Raw genomic sequence first — 7919 nt, 5'->3', positions numbered from 1 at the left:
GTCATAGGTTTTTATGTCTATGTAGTTATGTTTTTATTTCCAATACCATGTCCATAGCTTTGGGTATGCAGTTATCGAGTCCTTGCCCTTGTACTCTTTGGATCTAATAGCCACATATTAAGGATACCATGCTCCTTCTGTTCCTTTGGTCTTGACTTGTCTCACTCAACATGATTCGCTCTAGATTCATCCACTTCCCTGCAAATGCCATTATTTTATCTTGTCTGTTGGCTATGTAGAATTCCATTGTATATATTGTATCCATTGCATATATGTCCATTCATCTGCAGTAGGGCATCTGGACAAGAATTATTTTTTAAAAATTGGCATATAGCCATGTATTTTACCCACATTTGTCCATAGACATTTTAATATGACTTGGAAAAAATAATTTCCTTTTAGAATTCCTCATTTACTTCTAAATAGATCTTTTAAGTGCAAAGTGTGTGTGTAGGGGTGTGTGTGCGCATGTATGTATCGATATACTAGCAAATTGCCATTTTTCAGCAAATACAATTATCCTGAACTATTGCATACTTGAGATTTATCTGTCACATATACCATTATTAGTAGCAAGTCTGAGAAACCTTATTTTGTACTGTACTTGTAACATTTAACTGTAGTTGTTGTTGTTGTTGTTTTTTAAGCTTCTGTATATATCTTACATGCTACAATGTGGACAGGGCATTTAACGTGCTCTTTGTTTCCCCTGTGGTGTCTGATGCCTCCCCCATCTTGAGAAGCATGCACTAGTCATGGCCGTCATGCTGTCTTGCTCACTAGGCCTTCATCATCACAGTCAGGTCTGTCTCTGTAAAGAAGATTCCATCCTACATACAGCCACTTCATTCCATTCTAGCATTCTGTTTGAGGTTACAATTTGAGATCTGCGAACTTGTGTATGTCAGCATGGATGTTTCTAATTTAAATAATGTATGAGGACTGGTTGTCTTAGGTATTTTTTAAATTATATTTTTATTACCTTTAAGTAGTTGTACAAATGAGTTAGCATTCAAATCAGTTTATGAATATAGTGCATCTTGATTGATGTCATGCTTTTCATCATTCTCTCTCATCGTCTTAGGCACTCTTCCCCCACCCCCCCGCCCCCGACAGTCTTAGGACTTGAACTCACAGCCTGGGTACTGTTCCTGAGGTTATCTGCTCAAAGCTTGTGCTCTATCACTTTAAACTAGAGTGCCACTTCTGGTTTTCTTGTGGTTAATTGGAGGTAAGAGTTTCATGGGGACTTTTCGGTCCAGCCTGCCTTTGTCCTCAGAGCATAGCCTCCTGAGTAAATAGGATTACAGGTACAACCCACTGGTGCCCACCCTTACAGTGATTTGGGGGCTAAAAAAGGGTTGATATTCTTACAGTGCTCATTCATAATCTTTTAAATTATGTGAACTTACTTTACTTTGAAAGTTTTCAAGTCAGAAAATTGCTGATGCCATTAGATTACATAAAGCAATTACATTATTATTACATAAAGAATATAAAGGGAATACTGAAAATAAAATCTTGATTTCTCTGTTGGAAAAGGAAGGGTGGAGTGGACAGAGTTAAAATTCTCTTTCAAGGCCAGATACTTGTGGCTAACACCTGTAATCTCAACTACTGAGACTTTAGATTTCAGAATTCAATTCAAAGCCAGTCTAGTTGGGAAAGTCCATGATACTCTTACCTTCAATTAGCTACCAAAAAGCCGGGAGTTTAGCTGTTACTCAAGTGGTAAGTACTAGCCTTGAGCAGAAAACTCAGAGATAGCACCCAGGCCCTAACTTCAAGCTCCTGGACTGGCACCAAAAATCAAAATGAAGAATGAAGAAATAGAAATGATACAAGAAACAACCCCAGAACTGAGGGGTGCCAGTGCTGTGGTCTGGAGTGTGCTGTGTCTGCCAGAACCTATATGGAAATACCTGGTCCTGACATAACAGCATGGACAGCTAAAGAGGTCATTTGGTCACGGGGGCCCGACCATGTAGGGTTGAAGGTAGTTCTTGCAGAGAAGAGCAGAGCAGGTCAACTTCCTATGCTTGCACTCTTGCTTCCTCTCTTGTCATGCCATTTCTTTGTACAAATCCATTTGCTCTTCTGCTTTTCCACCATGTATGGATAAAATTGGCTCAGCAGAAGTTGAGCAAATACCAGTGCCATGCTCTTGGCCTTCAAGAAGTGAGAGCTAAATATGCCTCTTCATGATAAAGTCCCCTGCCTCGGAATTTTATGGTGCCACACTTAGGTTTCCAGATGGAAAAGACCCAGGAATAGTCATTGCATGAAACAAACAAAAAACTCCCACCGAGGGCCAGGAGTTTGGCCTAGTGGTTAAAGTGTTTGCCTAGCATGCATGAAGACCCGGGTTTGATTCCTTGGTACCACATATAGAAAAAAGCCGGAAGTGGTGCTGAGGCTCAAGTGGTAGAGCTCTAGCCTTGAGAAAGTCCAAGGACAGTGCTCAAGCCCTGAGCTCAAGCCCAGGACTGGCAAAAAAAAAAAAAAAAACCACCGAGACTTGATGAGAAATGCTAGAATAGCAAGGATAAAGAGAAATTCCTAGCCAGGCGCAGGCGCTGGTGCTCATGGTTGTAATAATCCTACCTACCCAAGAGGCTGAGATCTGAGGATCACAGCAGCCTCCACAGAAAAATCCATGCTTATCTCCAATTAACCACCAGAAAACCGGAAGTGTTACTGTGGTTCAAAGTGATAGGCTAGCCTTGAGAAAAAAAGAGCTTGGGGACAGTGCCCAGGTGCTTAGTTCAAGCCCTACAATGGATGAGAAAGGGAGAGAGGTTCCTAAAACTTCCACTAAGGGAAGAGCTCATAAAAGGAGGAGAGTTTAAATGGCATAGAAATACTAAACAATTGTAGAATGTAGAAGCAATGTAATCTTGAAGTTCTCAGCAGGAAAGAGTTGTAGCATACTTCATCTAGTCAAGTGAATAATCAAATGTGAGACTAGCCAAAAACTGTTCTCAGATATGAAAAATCTCAAAAGGAGAAAAGCAGCTTTGTGGTTCAAAGGATTAACAAAATGTTCACTGTGGGATCTGGGAAACACACCCCAAGAGAGAGCAGCACTGTTAAGAGACAGGATACTGCTCAGCTGATGTGGACAGCAGTCTAGCGAGATGATGTTAAAGGAAGAACATATAAGACTCCAAATTAGATTGTTTTCAGAAGGAGAAGATTCAGTTGCCAACATAAAGCGATATAGTGCTAACCATCAGGAAGTCAGCATAAAGGAATTATTTTAGAATATTACTCATGTTCAAGGAAATGAAAGAATCAGGCAATTGTTCAGCAAACCCAGAAAATTAAATCATAGTTACAAGTTGGTTCCTTGGTAAATAATATTTATATTGACATACTAATAACAAAACTGAGTCTTGATGAAGAATTGGGACAGTTAAGACTGGCAGGCTGAGAGGTTAGGGGGGAACACTCGGCACAGCTCAGGCACTGAACAACTGGACTGATTTTGGGGTCAGGCTGGAGTAAGTTTCTGGAAGCCCCTGTGGCTGCTGGGTCCTGAGCTAACCAGATGTCTGGACATAGAGCAGCCAGTAGGGAAAAGGAGGTGGGGGGAGACAGGGACACCGAGTACATTTCTATTTCAATATTCAGTATATAGTGGAAACACATTTCAGGACTTAAGCCATTCGAACGCTTGTTCCAGGGTAACCAGTAGACCTGGAATGGGAATGGGTTGGGACTGAGATGCTCACTACTACTAGAAGCCAGTACACAATTTCTCAAAATTGTTCCAATACAACACAAAGAATGCATATTACTCAGAAGATACCAGAATAAAGAGTGAAAAATGTTAGATCTAGATGAACTTAATTGGGTTTTTTGGTATTGTCATAAGTCTTATAGGTTGGATTTTCAAAATTATGTGAAAGTATGTATATAACTAAATTTGGCTTTTGTGTGTGGGCTGCTCCTGGGGCTTGAACTTGGGCCTAAGCTGTGCTCAAGGTCCATCTACCACTTGAGCCACAGCTCTAACTCTGCTTCTGGCTTTTGAGTGATTAGAGATGAGATAAGTATATCACAGGCTTTCCTACCCAGGCTTTCTTGGAACTATGATCCTTAGATCTCAGCCTCCAGAGTAGCTAGGATTACAGGCAGGAGTCACTTATATTTGGCTTTTAAATGATTCTAAAACTATCATAAGGCAAATGAATTATCTTCCACATTATCTCCCACTCATCACTGAGATAAATTCTCTTCAGAGGCTACCAGGATTTCAGTTATATTGTCACAGTGTATTTCAGAGAAGATTTGTGTTCTGGATTTTTGTGGAGAATTTTAGTTTTACTTTCTATGAGGGTTTTTGTTTCTCCCTACTATTTGTTTTGCAAATAGTCTCAGTGTCGAACCTCTGTGTACAAAAATGAAGGGGAAAATTCTTTCAAGAGAACTACTAAAGCATTCTTGGGGGTTTTATATGCAAGGGTTTGGGGCTATTAATGTTCTATCTGTGTGAAGCTTCAGGCCTGGAGACTGCTGTTACCCATTGCTGTCTCTGTGTAGTCTTCATTAATATAATAATGGATGTTGGTTGCATACATGCATGCATGCATGAATGATTTCATATTTCCAAATATGCCTTGTGGCATTCCTGTTCATTATTTATTTGAGCTTATTGAAAGGATTAGAAGAGAGGGAAACTTACCAAAGATTAAGGGCAAATCCTGGGGAAATTGCCTAAAGTAGATTTCTCCTGGCTCCTAGCTAGAGCTAAATCTAGTCCCTATGTCTATCCATGTGGGACATCAGAACAGAGGGTTTGTGGTCACATTCTCAGCTCTATCTCTGTGGTCCTCGCAGGTGTATTTTTCTGGTTCTCTTTTCCTTTGGCTCTTTCCCTTAACTTATGAATGACCTGGGGTAGGAAACCCAACTACCCAACTCAGAGGTCAGATTGGACTAAAACCCGCTACTATCTCAAAAAAAAGGAAAAGGAAGGAAGGGAGAGAGGGAGGGAAGGAAGGAGGTAGGGAAGGGGGGAGGGAGGGAGGGAGGGAGAACGAGAGAGAGAGAGCGCGCGAGAGAGAATACAGGGAAGAAGGCAGGGGCAAAGGAGAAAAAAACAGAAAACAACTGGCCTGCTCCAGCTGTTTCTGTGCCAGAAAGGATCAGGCATCTGTATTAGTGCCTGGACTCCCTCACTCAGAACAGTCTCCACATTCTGTCCACCAGGCTTAACTCCCACCATTTCCCCCTGTTTCCCCCCTGTGTACCTGCCAGGGCCTTCACCCTCAGGACCTCCAAAATCTCAGAAACAATTTTCTCTAACAAATTCCTATCTCCTTATAAATCTGAATTGATAATTTCCCCTAACAAATCCTATCTCCTTATAAATCTGAATTGAAAAGATTATTTAAATAATGCTACAGTATTAGATTTGTTCCAGCAACACAAAGTCATCCTGCATTCTATTCTAGGTAGTTTAAGATAAAAGATTATGAAAAAGAAAGGAAGAAATTAAAAACCATAGCTATTAAGTACAGCAAAAGGCCACTAACAGTGTGAGTCATAGAATTATTTAAAGCAACATACATGTCATGCATGTTTATTATATAAGTATTTTTATAAAGAACATATAAATGCATGCATATGTGTTTTGCCTATGTTTGTTTATTTGTTTACTTATTTATAAATTGGATTTCATTTCATTAGCCAGGCCAGGCTGGTCAAAATTACCAATAGGTAGGCCAGTATCATCTCTGAGTAAATAAATGTAGACAAAGACAGTAAGCACCTTGCCACCTTCCTAGCTGTCTGCAGACCATATTGAATAAGACAAGGCTTTGGGGGCTCTGGCTCTTCTCCATGGTTCAAGACCTGGTCCCCTCTCATCATTATATAAGAGTCACCCAGTTGGGTTTTGACACTTACCAACATACACTGACAAACATTTCTGCATTTCCCAGGAGTTCATGAATACCTAATAGTTAGGGCAATAGCAGCATTTAATAAAAGTACTGAAAACAGTTGAGGTAAATTATTTTAATAATGTTAGTGATGTGCTTTTGTTGTTTACTTCTTAGGAAATATCGATCCATTTGGGCCACTAACAGCGCTCAGGATAATGATTACAAGGAATTCTGAATTTGTCACCTGTGGATCAATTAAGGTTTCAAAGCAAATTCCAGACAACTGAGTCATAGACTGCTTAGGAGAAGTATGTGTCACACATTTCAGTCGTTGTCCTTTCACTTGGGTGACATTAAATTATCTTCTGGTAGACGACTGCTAGAAATTGCATCCATTTTCCAATCTTACATAGGATCTCTTTGAGGAGAATATTTTAAATTAAATCTCTGTGCATTTCCCTTATTAAACCTTGTTCCACTTGACCCTGAGAGAACCAATACTGCCCCTCAGTAACTCAGAAACAGAGCCTGGGCCCCGCCTGGAACTAAGTGTGTGGAATCGCTGTTTTCTCTTCCACGTGGCCTCTTCAGCCAAGTAGCTGGATTCCACCCACGAGCGATCTCACAACTTCAAAAGCAAAAATTGCCAGCCCTTTTTGTCTAAGATTAGAGTTGGCACATCAATGCCACCGCTTTATTTATTAAGGCACATCTCAGGCACCTTTGACACAGGAAAGGATTAGATAAGGAGCTGTGCAGGTCACAGACACTTAGAGGAATGGTTCATTGCAGCCACTGAATTCTTGGCGCATCACTTTGTTGGGGCCTGGCCTCCATCTCTGAGGCCTGATTCTGGCTCAGCGGCAATTAAAGGGCTTTCTTTGTCCAGGCATTCACTCCTTGCATACTTCTCTTAAGGCATCTCTGTGTACGTGACTCGATTGAACCCCCCGGAGCTTCTCGGGTCTCACAGCAGCTCAGGTCTCCCGTGCTTTCCTGCACCTGTCCCGCCCAGTACCTGAAAGCCCCACCCAGACCCTTAGTGGTAGCACAGTGGCCCTCTTCCTATTGGCTAGCTTCCCAGTTCCCACCTTCTCCTACCACAACTGTGTATAACTAATTGTCTGACGCAATAAAGAGAGCATGAGAGATCAGCAGATCAGATCAGCAGAGATCAGCAGAGATCTGATGTGCTTTCATGGTTAACACTGCTTCTGACTCAGCGTGGTTTTTTCTTCCCCGGTACTTGGGGGAGGGATGGGTCATCGATACTTACCATCTCGCTCGGCTCCCGGGGGGACTACAGGCTGGCCCTGTGTCCCTCCCCATCCCGTGTTGTTGCCCCAGAGAGAAGCAACACACTTCAGTCCAGAAACTTTTGATGGGACTACACCCCCAGCACCTAACACAGTGCACAGCTCCTTTTGGGCTCTCAGTAACTATTTGTTGAATGAACAAAAATGAAGCATCTGGCTAAGGCTGTGCAAACATGCTACAGCCCCATAAGGATTGCAGAAGTCCGGGTTTTAAAGAGCAATCAGAGCAACTATTTGCAAAATCAGGCCGATTTGCTAACCTCTAATTGTTACTCTGATGTGTTGGTCCTTCATCAAGTTAGCTACCGTGTTACCTCTTATAAGGCATCAACTACCAACTATATTTATTTCCTTTTCAATTATCTTTTCCAAACACAGAGTAAGTAAGCTAATAAACAAATTGCAGAATTTGCATTCTATAAAAAAAGAAAAGAGGTACAGTATATAGATGACAAAGAGTGGGTAGTGAACTTCTTGTTTTATAAAGAATGGGGTCTTGGGCACTTCCTGCCAAAATTTGTAGTCCTCAGGACTGTGTGCATTTCAAGCCTCTGCTGAGTAGGAGTGCTCACAAGACTGTCTCTGGCCGCTGTCACACTGAGTGGAATCCTTTCACCTCTGCTTTCCAGGTCTATAGAAGCGAACTGGAGGTATAAGTTGTTATGGGGCTATTTCAGGTTCCCAGATATCAGGGTGCATAAATGCCCCACCT

Source organism: Megascapheus bottae, unplaced genomic scaffold (genome assembly GCF_031878675.1).
Source record: "Megascapheus bottae isolate mThoBot1 unplaced genomic scaffold, mThoBot2.hap1 H_1, whole genome shotgun sequence".
NCBI classification, from domain to species: Eukaryota; Metazoa; Chordata; class Mammalia; order Rodentia; family Geomyidae; genus Megascapheus; species Megascapheus bottae.
Note: the sequence above shows the minus strand (reverse complement) of the source record.